At 43.5% G+C, this 17,408-nt stretch overlaps 1 protein-coding gene across 4 annotated transcripts in view; it reads right to left on the reverse strand.

The window, feature by feature from the left end:
* The window catches only part of LOC126299515 (cysteine-rich with EGF-like domain protein 2), a 139,758-nt gene that overhangs the window by 42,386 nt on the left and 79,964 nt on the right, over positions 1 to 17,408 (reverse strand). The window lies entirely within an intron of this gene.

The following is a 17,408-nucleotide window of genomic DNA, read 5'->3' on the forward strand; positions in this document are numbered from 1 at the left end:
TTGACCCTTATGGAACAGCAACATTTCAACGTATTCTGTCACTAAATTTCTGTTAGTATTGACCTGATTCTACGACATATTGCTTAAAACATGTGCGCAATGGCTATTCTAAACACTGCTGAAATTTCCTTTGAAACATCTACACCAATTCTGGAGTTCCATGCAAAAAGCTTGACATACGAGATTCGTACACATCATCATCATCCCATCATCATCCCATCATCATCATCATCATCATCATCATCATCATCAACAACAACAACAACAACAACAATTAAGACTGATTATGCATTTCAGTGTTCAGTCTGGAGCATAGTCCCCCTTATAAAATTCCTCCGTGATCATTATTCAGTGCTAACATTTGTGCCTCTTCTGATGTTAAGACTATTACTTCAATATCATTATTAACCGAATCCAGGTACCTTCTCCTTGGTCTATCCTGACTCCTCCTACCCTCTACTGCTGAACCCATGAGTCTCTTGGGTAACCTTGCTTCTCCCATGTGTGTAACGTAACCTCACCATCTAAGCCTGTTCGCCCTGACTGCTACATCTATAGAGTTCATTCCCAGTTTTTCTTTGATTTCCGCATTGTGGACACCCTCCTGCCATTGTTCCCATCTACTAGTACCTGCAATCATCCTAGCTACTTTCATATCCGTAACCTCAACCTTATTGATAAGGTAACCTGAATCCACCCAGCTTTCGCTCCCATACAACAAAGTTGGTCGAAAGATTGAACGATGCACAGATAACTTAGTCTCTGTACTGACTTCCTTATTGCAGAAGGGAGTAGATGGTAGCTGAGCGCTCAATGCATTAGCTTTGCTACACCTCTCTTCCACTTCTTTCACTATGTTGAGATCCTGTGAGAATATGCACCCTAAGTACTTGAAACCGTCCACCTGTTCTAACTTTGATCCTCCTATTTGGCACTCAATCCGTTTATATTTCCTTCCCACTGACATTACTTTCGTTTTGAAGATGCTAATCTTCATACCATAGTCCTTACATATCTGATCTAGCTCTGAAATATTACTTTGCAAACTTTCAATCGAATCTGCCATCACAACTAAGTCATCCGCATATATGAGACTACTTATTTTGTGTTCATATATCTTAATCTCACCCAACCAGTCTATTGTTTTCAACATATGATCCATAAATAATATGAACAACAGTGGAGACAGGTTGCAAACTTGTCTTACCCCCGAAACTACTCTGAACCATGAACTTAATTTACCGTCAACTCTAACTGCTGCCTGACTCTCCATGTAAAGACCTTTAATTGCTTGCAAAAGTTTGCCTCCTATTCCATAATCTCGTAGAACAGACAATAACTTCCTCCTAGGAACCCGGTCATATGCCTTTTCTAGATCTATAAAGCATAGATACAATTCCCTGTTCCACTCATAACACTTCTCCATTATTTGCCGTAAGCTAAAGATCTGGTCCTGACAACCTCTAAGAGGCCTAAACCCACACTGATTTTCATCCAGTTTGTCCTCAACTAATACTCGCAGTTTCCTTTCAACAATACCTGTTAAGATTTTACCCACAATGCTGATTAAAGAGATACCTCTGTAGTTGTTACAATCTTTCCTGTTTCCATGTTTAAAGATTGGTGTGATTACTGCTTGGGTTCAGTCTGATGGAACCTGTCCCGACTCCAACGCCATTTCAATTATCCTGTGTAGCCATTTAACACCTGACATTCCACTGTATTTGATGAGTTCCGACCTAATTTCATCCACCCCAGCCGCTTTATTGCACTGCAAACTGTTGATCATTTTCTCCACTTCCTCAAATGTGATCCCATTTCCATCATCATTCCTATCCCATTGTACATCGAAATCTGAAACATTACTGGTCGTATTTTCATCTACGTTGAGCAACTCTTCAAAATATTCTCTCCATCTGCCCAAGGCATCAACAGGATTCACCAGCAGTTTTCCTGACCTGTCCAAAATACTTGTCATTTCCTTCTTACCTCCCTTTCGAAGACTGCTAATTACACTCCAGAATGGTTTTCCAGCAGCTTGACCCAAAGTCTCCAACCTGTTTCCAAAGTCTTCCCAAGATTTCTTCTAGGATGCTGCAATTATCTGTTTGGCTTTGTTTCTTTCTACAACATAACTTTCTCTGTCTACCTGAGTTCTAGTATGTAGCCTTTTTGATATGCCTTCGTTTTCCTTTTACAGGGTGCCTTGACTGTGTCATTCCACCAAGCTGTTTGCTTCATCCTACCTTTACACACCACTGTTCCAAGACATTCTTTAGCCACTTCTAGTACTGTGTCCCTGTACCTTGTCCATTCCTTTTCCAATGACTGTAATTGACTACATTCAACTAACTGGTATCATTCTGAGATCACTGTTATGCACTTGTGCCTCATTTCCTTATCCTGAAATTTCTCCACTCTTATCCTCCTACATATGGAACTCACCTCCTGCACTTTCGGCCTCACAATACCAATTTCACTGCAGATTAAATGGTGATCAGTGTCATCAAAGAATCCCCTGAATACACGTGTGTCCCTCACAGCCTTCCTGAATTCCTGATCTGTTATTATATAGTCAATGACAGATCTGGTTCCCCTGCCTTCCCAAGTATACCGGTGAATGTTCTTATGTTTAAAAAATGAGTTTGTGATTACTAAGCCCATACTGGCACAGAAATCCAAGAGTTGTTCCCCGTTCCTGTTGGCCTCCATATACTCTCCAAATTTAACCCATAACCTTTTCATACCCTTCTGTTCAATTTCCAATCCTGGTATTAAAATGACCCATGAGCAGAACGCTGTCCTTGTCCTTTACTCTAACAACTACATCAGTGAGTACATCATAAAAACTATCCATCTTATCTTGATCTGTCCCTTCACAATGAGAATATACTGACAATCCTAATTTTCTTGCTCGACACTGTCAAATCTTTCCACATCAGTCATTCATTTATATACCTTATTGCAACTACGCTGGGTTCCATTTCTTTCCTGATGTAAAGCCCTACACCCCATTGTGCTATTCCTGCTTTGACTCCTGACAGGTAGACCTTGTATTCTCCCACTTCCTCTTCTTTCTCACCCCTTACCCGAATGTCACTAACAACTAAAACATCCAACCCCATCTTACTTGCAGCCTCTGCCAGCTCTACCTTCTTCCCAGAGTAGCTCCCCATCTCGTTACCATTTGTTTGCCAAGTCGTATCTTAGGAGTCCCTGGTTTGTCAGAGGTGGGACTCCGTCACCTCCAAAGGTCCGAGGCATTTTGCTCTGATTGTTGCCAGCCTCATATTGAAGCACCAGGGAAGCAGGTTGCTAGCCTTACTTGCCCTGGGTCCCATTGAGTTTTACCCCTAATGGTTGAGGGACTAACCAGTGGATTTGGTAGTCTTTGCCGTTTGAGCACAAAGGTGACGCGGACTCAGAATATGTCCGAGATGCCCAGCCTTATTCCAAAGTAACTGGTATCCCGACTGTCAGGAGCACTTACTTGGCCACTCATACGTTGCCCGTGGTTCATGAACTAGGGCATGACAACAGGAGCCCACACCATGCACCATATGCGTTCACATATTACTTTTTATTTTCGGTAAGAACTTTACATGTTAATCTACTTTTCAGACTTTTTTCAAAGAAAGGCAAAAAAAGTAATACAACAGTGTCTGCGTTTGACGTTTACGAGTACTAAACAGCGCAGTCATCAGCGCCCAAGCACATAAAAACAGGAACATATGCAGTGAAGGGACTAAGGCGAACAGCGAACAAGGAGAATGGCTAAAAGACGCAGACCTGACGCAGTTCCAAATCCCCACATACGGAGGCAAAACAAGAGGAGAAGGAACACACTAAAAAAGGAAAGGAAACACAAGGAAAAGAGAACAGAAACCGAAGGGAAACAAGGAGGTAATTGTGACTGATGGACCTCTTACCTAAAACCCGGGTGAGCCAGTCACCCAGCAGCACATTAAAACCCTCTCCCTAAAATCCGAGGCAACAAATTGGACAGGACACAAAACCGTAAGACCTTAACCACAGTCGTTGCGTCGTCTTGCAAAATAGAGGGCAAATCTGGTGGCAAAGAAACCACCGCCCTCTGGTCAGAGAATAAAAGACAGTCAAGTAAAATGTGGCAGACAGTAATCTGGACGCCACAAGCACTGCAGATTGGGGGGTCCTCCAGCCGTAGTAAAAAACCATGCGTTAAGGGACTGTGCTCGATGCGGAGGCGAGTGAGGAGAACCTCATTCCACCTGCATCACTGGTGAGACGTACGCCATAGCCGTGTAGTGGCCTTGACCAGACGCAGCTAATTGTCACCAACTGCCAGCCACTCCTCTTCCCATTGATGCATAACACGAAAACGCAAAAGGGAGGTAACAGCATGGAGAGAGACGGCACATTCAACAACGTGAAGAAGGGAACATGCATCTTTGGCAGCCACATCTGCCGGTTCGTTTCCCCTAATCCCCATGTGCCCTGGCACCCAGCAGAAAGAAACCTCCTTCCCCTGCCATTGCAGGTGGAGTAGGGCACCATGGATGTTCTGGACGACCGTATCCGCTGAGTACAAGTGTTGCATGGTCTGAAGGGCACTCAGGGAGTCAGAAAGATGAGGAACTTAAGATTGGGAACATATCTCATCTGCTCCAATGCCCGCAAGATCGCAGACAATTCGGCATCAAAGATGGTAAACGCCGCAGGAAGCCGTAACTTGATGACTCGATCTGGGAAAACAACAGCACAACCAACAGAGTCCCCCTGTTTAGAGCCATCCGTAAATACAGGTACATGGTCCGGATGCTGGTGTAAAATATCGTAAAATAAGGAGGTAAAAACGAAAGCTGGAGTGCAGCTCCTCCGGTACTCCGACAAGTCTAAAAGGATGCTGGGCCTCTGGAGCAACCAGGGAGGCAGGCGAGTAAAACCTTGTCGTTGGGGGGCCACACGCTCCGCACCAAGGGACTCAAGCAAATGCTTGGCACGAATCCCAAATGGTCTCATTGCCCTGGGACGACTGGAAAAGAGACGTTCCATAGGCGGTCGGGCAACGGTAGGACAGGCAAGGAAATGACACACCCGTCGCACCATGAGGCGTTTCCGCCGGATGGCGAGCGGCGGTTCCCCTGCCTCAGCACACAGGCTGGGGATGGGACTGGAACGGAAGGCACCAGTGGCCAGCCTGATACCCTCATGGTGTACTGCATCAAGGATCTTCAGATACCCACGGGAGATGTCAGACAGTACAATGGCCTCGTCATCGGACCGACCCTGACTAGTCTCTTCAGGTGGCAAAACCTTCACCATCGACGTCTTTGTCTTGGGGGGCTTAGAATGCAGAGCCTTGTCAACAGTTGGAACTTTACTCGCCTGGGCAGGAGGTGCCGTATGAGGAGAGGCAGGAAGTACCCCAATGTCAGCAACCACGGCCTTGTCCGACGTTGCGGGGAGAGCCGCAGGTTGCAAAACAACTGCAGCAGCACAAGTGCACTGGCAAACGCAGGTATTAGTGCGAACACTAGCAACCTCCGTTTGCGTAGCAACAGTGGCCATTTGTACCGTCTTTTTCAGAGTGGGAGCGAAAGATGTTGAAAACACAGGAGGTTACATGGCCTTAAAGAGCTTCTTGGCCACACCATAGGGGATGCGCTTGGATGTTTTAATCTCCTGTGCCTTCCGTTCTTAGAGATAGATGGGGCAGATCCGGCTCCAGACAGGGTGACTCCCAGAGCAATTCACGCACTTCACAGGCCATGAACAATCGGTTCCGTCATGGGCAGGCTGACCACATTTACCACAAGTGGCTATCCCATTGCACCCCAACGTAGTATGCCCAAAGCGCTGACATTTAAAACGGCGTATTGGGTTGGGGAAATATGGCCTTACTGCAAACGTAAGAACCCCGCTTTAACATGCTCTGGGAATCTCGGGCAACTGAACGTGAGAATAAACGAGTCAGATTTGACGAGGTCCCCATCGACTCGTTTCATATTATGCTGCACGTCAACAATACCTTCGTCAGCCCACTCAGATTTTAACTCGTCTATTGGGATATCCACCAAGTCCCTACACGTCACAACACCCTTACTCGGTCTCGATAGCGTACTCTCCTAGACAGGTTGCTTTCCGAAGGGAAGCGACTTGACGGGAACTAGAAGTCTCAACTAACATAGTCCCATTGCGCAGTCGCTTTACAGATTTCAGTGTTCCTGCAATTCCCTCAGGACCCATCTGGATGTAAAAGGGAGAAACCCTCTCAAAGCTACCCTCCTTCCTTTTAATAATCAAAAACACATTCTGATTATCAGCATGTGCTCCGTTACTATAGTCTGTTAAATCTCTAGCAACACCAGGCACTGGAGGACTTGCAGCGCGTAGCCGCTTTTTCGATGGGGTGTGTTTTCCTACCAGTGGCCCACCCAAGCCACTGGTAGGGGGAAATGTAGAGGTCGAAGGGTCCATTGCGGTCCCACGAGCAGCTAGGGAACTAAAGCTCTGCTCAGACAGAGCCCGCGTGCCTGAGTAAGCCTTATACAACTGAGGTGCAGCAGGTGCCCCAGAGGTTGCCCACTTGCGACTGTTCCACCCCAACAGCCATGCATCTTCTAGGTGCGTAGCACACCGAAAGATTCAGGGTTTTTTATAGAGGTTGGCCTTCCTCTCAGTCCAGGCGGTGAAGCCAAGATTACCAGTCCCCGCAGCACACAACATTTCACCGCCGCGCCGTACGGTGGTCGCTGAAGCATGTCCGGGGGTTACGGTGACAGGAGACTGGCGGCGCAGACCAGTCCCCAGCTCAGGACCCCGGTGTCGCCAAGCCCGTACTCAGCAAGGGAAAAAAGTTTTACCAGACAGTTTGATTCTGTAGTAATTCACCTGCAGGGGAACTACGTAGTGAGAGCATTTACGAGTATTCTGTATCAGCCGTGAGAGGACACAATATTTCGCATGGAGTCACAGTCACTACAGAAATATTCAGCACAGGGCAGGTGGGGCAGTGAGGATCACTCCGCCCCAGGCGGCAGCTCGAGGGTCATGCACATTAGTGCAAGTATACGGATGACAGTGCAGGCCGCAGTGCCTCAGCGTGCCAAGCGGATCGTGCGCCTCCAGCAGTCAAAGGGTTAACTGTCGGCGGTCTCAGTCAACAGATGAGGTTGGTCTATACGCTTTTGTGCTGTATGTGTCCCTTCAAGTTTCCATTTCACTATCACATCAGAAACAGCGTACCTAGGGACGTTTAGGGGTGTGGAAATCTTGCGTACAGACGTATGACAAGTGACACCCAATCACCTGACCACGTTCGAAGTCCATGAGTTCTGCAGAGTGCCATTCTACTCTCCCACTATGTCTAATGACTACTGAGGTCGCTGATATGGAATACGTGGCAGCAGGTGGCAGCACACGGCACCTAATATGAAAAACATATGTTTTTGGGGGTGTCCGGATAATTTTGATAACATAGTGTATGTTAAAACCATTAGTTACTGACGCCCTTTATTCAGGACTGCCCGATGAAGGTGTCTCACCAAAATTAGTTGCAGAAATAAAGGTTCAATCACAAAGACAATTATTACAACAAAACAAGTGCACTGATTTTGGCATTGTGCACTTTTTTTTTTTTACATTTGCATATATACTCTGCCAGCCATTGTATAGTTCACATATTAGTAACTTTATTAAGCCAGAGCACATTGAACAATCACAGTGTGTGTTGTAACTGCGACTGGAATGGTTGCGGGATTGACATGACGGAAAGGGTGGCGGGACCCATGTACACAACGGGAGAGGACAGACACGACCAACGAAGGAACTTACGAATAACAAGAAGATCGAAACAACAGAATCACATGAAACCACGTCCACTCGTACACAAAACAAGAGGTAAATACGCTGTCTAAGGCAAGGCAATATGTCCAGAGATGCACGCAAGATTAGACTGGCTGGCTAAGCGAGAGGCGGGCGCGTAAATACTTGATCAGGGGCACCGCTATTGGCTGCTACAACCACGTGTTGCACTGTGGCGCCCTCACACTAAATGTGGACCAGGGCTTGCGGGTTGCCACGGCTTATGGCGCAATGGGGCAGAGACCTCTAGGGGTCTTCAACCTCCATGCCGTCTGGTGTGGATTCAAATGCTGTGGCCGCGCAGTACCAGAGTGTGTGCTCTGTCAGTCAGAGTTAATTGTATCAACAAATGAATTCTGGAAGTTTACCATTTGTTGTTCCTCATTTCGTATTTCTGGCAAATAAACGTCCAGTCAGTTGCTAGAGTATATATGAGGTGTAATAAAAAAATAGGAATTTAATTTTGCAGGCTTTATACATTTGATTTTCAATTTCTTTTATCTTGTTGGTACACATGTATGCATGCATTTTCAGCTGTTCTGAATATTTAGTTTATTGTTGACAATCAAAAAGGTTATAGATGTTTTCGAATGCCCAGTGAATTTGTAATTTTGAAAAAGATGGCTCAGAATTTGCATTAAATTTTGCTTGAAAAAATGGAATAAAGTGCAGCGCCACATTCAAAATGTTGACTGTGGCTTTTGGCAAATCTGTTATGAGTGGGAAAAGAGTTTACAAGTGATACAAACATTTCTAAGAGGCTTGAGAAGACGCCAAAGACGACAACTGCCTTTGATGCCCTACCACATAAATTACTGATGGCAATGTGGAAGAAGTAAAGAAAATACACTATGTGATCAAAAATATCCATCCAGGCACCTTTCAGAAAATGACTTATAAGATATGGCGCTCTCCATCGGTAATGCTGGAATTCAATACAGCCTTGATGATAGCTTCCACTCTCCCAGGCATATGTTCTATCAGGTGCTGGAAGGTTTCTTTGGGAATGACAGCCCATTCTTCATGGAGTGATGCACTGGGAAGATGTATCGATTTCGATCGGTGAGGCCCGGTATAAAGTCAGCGTTCCAAAACATTCCAAAGGTGTTCTATAGGATTCAGATCAGGGCTCTGTGCAGGCCAGTCCATTACAGAGATGTTATTGCCACGTAATCACTCTGCCAGAGGCTGTGCATTATGAACAGGTGCTCGATCGTGTTGAAAATGCAATCACCATCCACTCACCGGGCATTTGCCATACCCACTCCCTGCCATCGGACCACCACATTGTGTTGCGTGTTTTGTTATTCCACACAACGTTTTTCCACTGTTCAATCGTTCAATGTCTACGCTCCTTACACCAAGCGAGGCATCATTTGGCATTTACCGGCGTGACGTGTGGCTCATCAGCAGCTGCTCAACCATAAAATCCAAGTTTTCTCACCTCCCACCTAACTGTCATAGTACTTGCAGTGTCTGCTGGTGCAGTTTGGGATTCCTGCGTGATGGTCTGGATAGATGCCTGCCTATTACACATTAAGACCCTCTTCAACTGTCAGCTGTCTCTGTCAGTCAACAGATGAGGTTAGCATCTATGCTTTTGTGCTGTACGTGTTCCTTCACATTTCCACTTCACTATCACATCAGAAACAGTGGACCTACGGATGTGTAGGAGTGTGGAAATCTCACGTACAGATGTACGACACAAGTGACACCCAATCACCTGACCACGTTCAAAGTACGCGAGTCCCGCAGAGTGCCCCATTCAGCTCTCTCATGGTGTCTAATGACTACTGAGGCCGCTGATATGGAGTGCCTGGCAGTGGGTGGCAGCACAATGCATCTAATATGAAAAATGTATATTTTTGGGGGTGTCCAGATACTTTTGATCACATTGTGTAGTTCTGGAAATTACCAAATCAGCATCAGAGAGGTTGCTGATGATGTCTGCATATCCTCTGGCTCATGCCAAGCAGTTTTTTCAGATGTTTTGGGCATAAAACATGTAACAGCAAAGCTTGTTCCCAAAATTGTTGAATTTAGACCAAAACCAACACTGAATATTCATCATAAAGAAGTTGACAATGGTCCAGCACTTCTAATGAAAGTTACAGCAGGCAATGAAACATAGGTATATGGGTATGACATTGAAATCAAGGTTCTATAGTTCCAATGAAAACTCTCTGAAGAGCCATGAAAAAAAAAATGGCAAATTCAAACACATTTGAAGGTTCTTCTCACTGTTTTCTTTGATTGCAATGGGATAGTGCATAATGAGTTCCTGCCTTATGGTTGTATGTCCAATACGGAATTTACTACCTAGAAGTTGGGCGACATTTGTGTCAAGAAATCTGAAGGAAACAATGCTCATTGAGCTTTTCTTCGTCTGTCTCTCTCTCTCTCTCTCTCTCTCTCTCTCTCTCTCTCTCTCTCTCTCTCTCTCTCTTTCTTTCTTTTTGCAATAAACAAAACTGTTACGTTGTCACAGCCACAGTATTCGCCAGACATGGTGCCCTGCAACTTCTTTCTAGTCCCAAGGCTGAAGAGAACCATAGAAGGATGTCATTTTGTCACCAGATTTGCTGAAGAAGCTGAACACTAAGTAAAAGTGAGTTGCACAAGTGCGTCCAAGATTAGAGAAAGCACAGACAAGGTGTATTATATTTGAGAGGGACTACTTCAAATGGTACAAAGTGGTAGCAGTTGGTGGTGATAAAGATTACCTAAGAAAAAGAAAAATTCCTATTACTTTTTGATCTCACCTCGTACTTTGTGCATTAGGTTCCTGTATGTGCTTATTTGGTGTTATTTCCCTCCCCTAACTACACATATATGAGCATTCAAGAGTTTAATTCATTTTAGATAAGAATGAGCTAAGCAGTGCCAAGAGGGATGGGAACACACTACATTTGTTACAAGTCTTAGAAAGTTGCTATGAAAGCAACATGAGCTTAACCACAGACTTAAATGAAGCCCAAGTCTTGTTGACAAACAAAAGCTGGATTAAGCCAATTGCATTTAAGGAGGGCAACACAACAATCATTCAATAAATTTAAAAGTAAAATTCTGTCTAATGATGTGACCAAAAAGTCTTAACTGGTTTTGGTCTTTCAAAAAATTTGTACATGGAACAAAATAATTGATAAACACTGGTACTGCACTGGAGAATAACAGAGAAAAGTGTGTGATACTGGAGAAAAGGGTGTAATACTGAATTGCCTCTTCCCAAATTATTTCACTAATATTAATTTAGCCAAGATAATGGTGGTTGACCTCTATGTAGATTAAATTACTTTAAGAGATGCAAGCAGCCATAATGTTTCACAGATGACTGCACTAGGGTGCCCCCTTTCAAAAGCTGCACAAATATTAAAATGAAATATAATGACACAAATGATCACAAAACACATCAACAAAAATCACTCAATAAAATGAGAGGTGACTTGACCTGATGAGCTATGGGTATGATTCTATGTAGACTATGAAGGATCTTACAATAAACAGCTGCTACAAGGAGTGTAACTTGAATCTTGAGTTAATTATGACTGCTTTCTTACACATGCATACTTTTAGCAATCAAACAAAATTAAATATAAAAAAATGTTACAGAGCAAGCAGCCTCGAACACTGTGTGTGTTTGTGTTTGTGTGTGTGTGTGTGTGTGTGTGTGTGTGTGTGTGTGTGTGTGTGTATATATCAGATTTTGTGATACCATACAATTTATTTTATCATGTGATGCTAGCACCTGTGCAATGGGTTGTGTTCTACATCAGGAAGTGCAAGGTTAGGAGGAGGCACCAGATTATGCTTCACAATTTAACATGGCTGAAAAAATTACTCCACCACTTAGAAGGTGATGTTACATGTATTGGAATAAATTTATACAGCACTGAAGCGGTTGTTTGGTTGCAAGGATCCTTCAAGTAGACTCTCCTGGTGGTCATTAAAATTGAGCGAGTTAGACTTTGAAGTGATTCACAAACTGGCCGAGACACATGGTAACACAGGTGGGCTTAGCAGAAAGACTGACATAATACAAGCAATGGGTTGTAGCCTAGTGGAATGACAAAGAGAACAAGCTGCTACTGCTGCTACTGATTACGTTATTTGCATTGCAGCCACAGATTGCTGTTGACAATGGTATGTTATGTAGGAAATGGTCACATGTGTTTATGCCTGCTGCACTACAGGAAGTACTAATGGAGGCACATGATCACATATTATCTATGCATGGCAGTCATAGAATGACCAGAGAGTAGATGAGCATTATTGGTGGAGAACTAAGAAAGAAGATGTAGATCAGTACCGTATTTACTCGAATATAAACCGCACTTGAAAAATGAGACTCTAAATCAAGGGAAAAAAAATTTCCCAAATATAAGCGGCATCTGAAATTTGAGACTCGAAGTTCAAGGGGAGAGAAAAGTTTAAGACCGCACCTCCAAATCGGAACAAAGTTGGTCCATTGCAACATGAGACACAATTTATGTCGAGTGGATGAAGATACAGCTACAGTAGTTTGGTTCGAGTTGTAATCTTAACAGTTGAGCTTTACCAAGCAGCCATTGCTAAGTGTCAGGTGCTCTGTCCGTATTTGTATGGGTACCCTTCCTTTTTCATGGGCTTCATCTGGTTTGAATCGATTGCTTACATTGCTTTGATCTGATAAGTGCTGTTCTCTTTGTTATAAGTGTTTACTACATCACTCTAAGCTGAAAATGCATTATTGTACTGTGTCCTGCACTGTTTGTCGCTTTCTGATAATGAGTGTTTATGACCTGTCGCCGCTCACGGCATGGCTTGCTTTTGTGCACACTACCGCAGCTTTAAAAAAAAACACAGAGGGATTGTCTCATAAATGAAACAATGGCAAGAGACTACTATTTGTTGTTACTTACACTGCTGCTTTCTTTGATAATGATCAACAAGAACCAAATAATAAACTGCATATGATAGAAGATGGCCTGAACGAGAGTTTAGCAAAAATTTTATTCCGTTTGAAAATCTTTGCAGACACCTCTTTAGTACATTACATTCTGCACAGGAATTAGTATCATCTTAGATTTAAAAATCTAGTCAGTTGCCGTGCTTCATTTCTGACTGTATCACTAGTCAGCATAAGAATAATACGAATATAAACATGACATCATATGTATATTCTTCCACATTTGCTGTTGTCTCACTCTACTTTCATAATTTATTTAGGCAGACAGGATTTAAATGAGATAGCAGCAAACACGAAAGAATACATGGCATAATGTTTACATTCTTCTACCTTTTAATTTATTTACTGACGCAGAGGTTTTGGCGTCAGTATTTATCTTTGTGCCTGCAAAGCATGCCTGTGTAGCACTACATATATTCGACGGCAAAAGTTAGTTTTGGCGCCACCTACAAACATTTTTCAGAACTTTGCTTACTTTGCACTCGATTCTAAGCTACAGGCGGATTTTTGGATTACAAAGACTGGGAAAAAAGTGCGGCTTAGATTCGAGTAAATACGCTATCTAAGAAACTGCGTGCCATGCGCAGAGTTAAGTCATCCACAAATATCCTCCGTCACACACCATGCAACGGCTTCCAGAGTATCTATATAAGATGTAAATGTACCACTACAGAAGTTGCCAGAGGCAACTAAGCTTTTGAGATGACTGGAATGGATATTTAGGACCTTTTAGCCAAACACCAGTGAGAAGCTGCTACATTCTGACAATCATAGATCAATTATCCTAACATGTGCCAATGATGATATTCCAAATCAACAGGTGAACACAGTAGAACATTCAATGATAAATAATTGTCTATTGAAGTTCCATGTTCCAGAGACAATAATCACAGATCAGGGCACCAACTTCATCTTAGATCTGATGATCAGTTGTGTTGACTGTTATGTATTCACAAATGGCAAACTAGCCCATTACCTTCACAGGCTAACAGAAGTACTAGTTCTGCAAGGTTCGCAGGAGAGCTTCTGTAAAGTTTGGAAGGTAGGAGACGAGGTACTGGCAGAAGTAAAGCTATGAGGACGGGGCGTGCTTGGGTAGCTCAGTTGGTCGAGCACTTGCCCGCGAAAGGCAAAGGTCTTGAGTTCGTGTCTCGGTCCGGCACACAGTTTTAATCTTCCAGGAAGTTTCATATCAGCGCACACTCCGCTGCAGAGTGAAAACCTCATTTTGGAGAAGTGGAACACATTCACCACACAATTAAGGTGCCTAGTTATTACGTCAATAGCCCTCACAGTGACTGTGATGTTTTCTTACCATATGTTTTAGCAGCATAGAATACATCATGGAAATAGGGGAAGTATAATAAGGTGGTTTATTTTTAAGTGAATTCGTGCAGTTACACTAGCAACTCATGTCAGGTGGCATAAATAGGCTTTTGTTTATAACTGATTATGTATGTATGTATGTATGGACAACAGATCTCTCAAAGCAGGTATAGGGAGAAATTGCAGCTTCCTTTCACCAGGTAGCATCACCACCAAAGATGACCACAATGAGAATAATACTTCTGGCAGTACTGTACTACTTCTGCAAGAAAGGGGTAGGCACATTGCGAGATCAATGAATGGAAGAGACATATCGTTCTCTACACAGGAAGGCACTTTACCGAGCCACCATTAGACATTAAAATTAACATACAATGTGTGGAAAGTCAGAAAGTACGAATGCTGAAGGAAACTTTTTTAACTACACCTGGAGGCTGAGAAGCTGGGAGAAGTGCAGGGAGAATACTGAGGTTACAGCTCTCCTATAAATGTGTGTGAAAACAATTACACCAAGTGGTGGATTTGGTATAGGACACACTGCAGCAATATAAGAGACGGTGGTTCTACGTGGGAGGTTGGTTGTTGAAAAAAGTACTCTGTACTGTAGAAACCAATGATATATGGGAGCTCAACGATACTCTGATGCAGGTGAGAGGAATGGTGGATAGTAATAAAGCTATAACTGAGTGGCACACTATACAGTCGGTGAGCATTAAAACAGGTTGTGCTAAACAACACTCAAATGCTATGGAAACCAAAAGCAGAACTGACATGTTATGTGAAAATTCCCATTAGCTCAGTGAATCAGGATCTGAATGTTATACAGACCCAGCTAGATTTGTTGGATACCAGGACTGCCACAGCAAGACTCTTGCAAACACTGGCCAACAATATACTGGATGAAAGTTCCTGGCAGATTAAGACTGTGTGCTGGACCAAGATTCAGGCCTGGGACTTTTTCCATTCATGGGCAAGTGCTCTGCCGATTGAGCTATATAAGCATCACTCCTGTCTCATCCTCATAGCTTTACTTCCACCAGTACCACAGTCTTTATTTTTCAGACTTTAAACAGTGTGAGAGCCATGCTTGGGTAGGTCAGTTAGTAGAGAACTTGTCTAAAAAAAGGTAAAAGTTCCAAGTTTGAGTCTCAGTCCAGCACACATTTTTAATATGCCAGGAAGTTTCATATCAGTAGTGCACACTCCATTGCAGGGTGAAATTTTCATTCTGGAAATACACTGGGTGCCCAAGTAGAGGTAACAGAGTTGCAGGAGGCCATACACCATGTGGTGCATGAGCAGTTGACCCCTTCACTGTTCCATTCTGAATAATTCCTGGCTGGCCTAAAGAAAGCCCAGAAGGAACTAACAACTGCATTAGAGCTTATCATCACACCAGATGAGAAAACATTATCACTGTTTTATCAGGCCACAACAGTAGGAATCAACACCAACTGTGCCCTACTGTGTGCTGGTCTGATTTCCAGTAACAACAACCAATGTCTGGTATGGACATTTTACAGTCTACGTTTACCTGGTATGATGGGACACACTGGAAAAGCACGTACAAATTAGAATGAAACGCGTAATGCCAATTTTAAAGAATGGAAGAATAATGCAGTAATGTTAGCAGATGAACATTGTCAGAGAGAGTGGGTCACAAAACGCCCGACCTAGGTGATCCAGATCAACTCAAGGGGATGCTTGGTGCAATTATTCCCAGCGGGAACAGGAGGAGAAGGATGCCCATGGGACACACTGGTATCACAACCTTATTCTCAGAGGAGGACAGTACACCAGATAAACCTATCAGCAAGGTCAAAATATGGACATAATACATTTAGGGCTGCAAGGCAGCGGTTTGCCAATTAATGGCACAACTTCTGACATCACTGGACAAACCTTTCATCTCCCAGCTATCCTAATTAGAACTATCATTGAGAATGTGAGGCAACCTTTGTTGAATCAGCTAGATAAACCACTGAAGGCACTCCCAGCCCATAATCTAACATTCCTCAATGATACCATGGAACTCATCCATCTTCAAACACTGAATGAGTTAGTAACAACTCAAAGCACACACACTTGCAAAGCAGATGCTCCAGCATATTTAGCAGTATCATAGTTCTCAGTATCACGGAGACATGATTATTGGTGTTTGAAGTATCACTATAGTCTTCACTTTAAGTTGTGCAGCCTGTGTCTATGGTAAAAAACTGCCCACCCATCTGAGCTCCTTTACACCAGTTAACTGCTGAGTGGGTCAACCTTAGGAAGAAGGTATTTTTAAATAGCCAATTAAGGTTGTGGCTCAAGCACTATTAGAATAATGAAAATCTAAATGGGAAACAGTTTGTGATATAGTGGATCAGCTCAGCCAAAGAGAATTGGTGTGTGAACCACAGCTCTGCTGAGTACAGAGGAAAGGACCCATGACAGATTCATTGAACATTGTTTGTCGGTGGCAGAAGAAACCTTAGTGGTCGGTGTTCTTGTGGAAAAAGCCTTATTCAGACTATGTTGACATTCCTGTAGTTATCAGCTGGAGCTCCTGAAGAGTTGCAATACTGCCACAGCACACCAAGACTGTGCTTACCACACCCATCCACCACCCTGTGCTGCAGCCATGCCACACCCCTATCCACTGCCCTGTGCTGCAGGCATGCCACACTGTCATTTGCTGGCCCATGTTGTGCAGCCTATTCTGTGGGTAAATTCATTGGCTGGCAGCACTGACACTGCCATCCAATTATCTGCCCAGATGGTAACTAATAAATAACAAGTAGTTGCTGGCGGTCAGGTTTGACATGGCGACCTGCACCACGCCAGCCTGCGATGCTAACCATTACATCAACTGCGAGCACCACATGTTGCAACAATCACATTCTTTTTCTATCAATTTTGTCTTCTGGCTCATAGTGTGGCAAATTTAAATTAATTTGTCTAATCATTCACAAAACGGTGCTAATTGCATAAAACATAGACATTACATTATCAAATTACTATTTATTACTGAGCTCACAGCTGTACAACAGAACACAAGAATGTGATAATATCATACTGACATCCTATAATTCCTTTTCCGAAACAATGTTGTCAGGTTGTCTATGATGTGTATTATCACTATTTCATGTCACACATACATGACTTGAAAAAAATGTACCCAGATATGTAGCACTGGAAACATTCCAGACTAAGAGAAGCCAGCCCATTACTTCTAGCCTGGAGGATAGCTGCAGTCCCATAGACACTGTCGCTCGCGCGAGCACGCACGCGCACGCACGCGCACGCG

Source organism: Schistocerca gregaria, chromosome X (genome assembly GCF_023897955.1).
Source record: "Schistocerca gregaria isolate iqSchGreg1 chromosome X, iqSchGreg1.2, whole genome shotgun sequence".
Taxonomy (NCBI): Eukaryota; Metazoa; Arthropoda; class Insecta; order Orthoptera; family Acrididae; genus Schistocerca; species Schistocerca gregaria.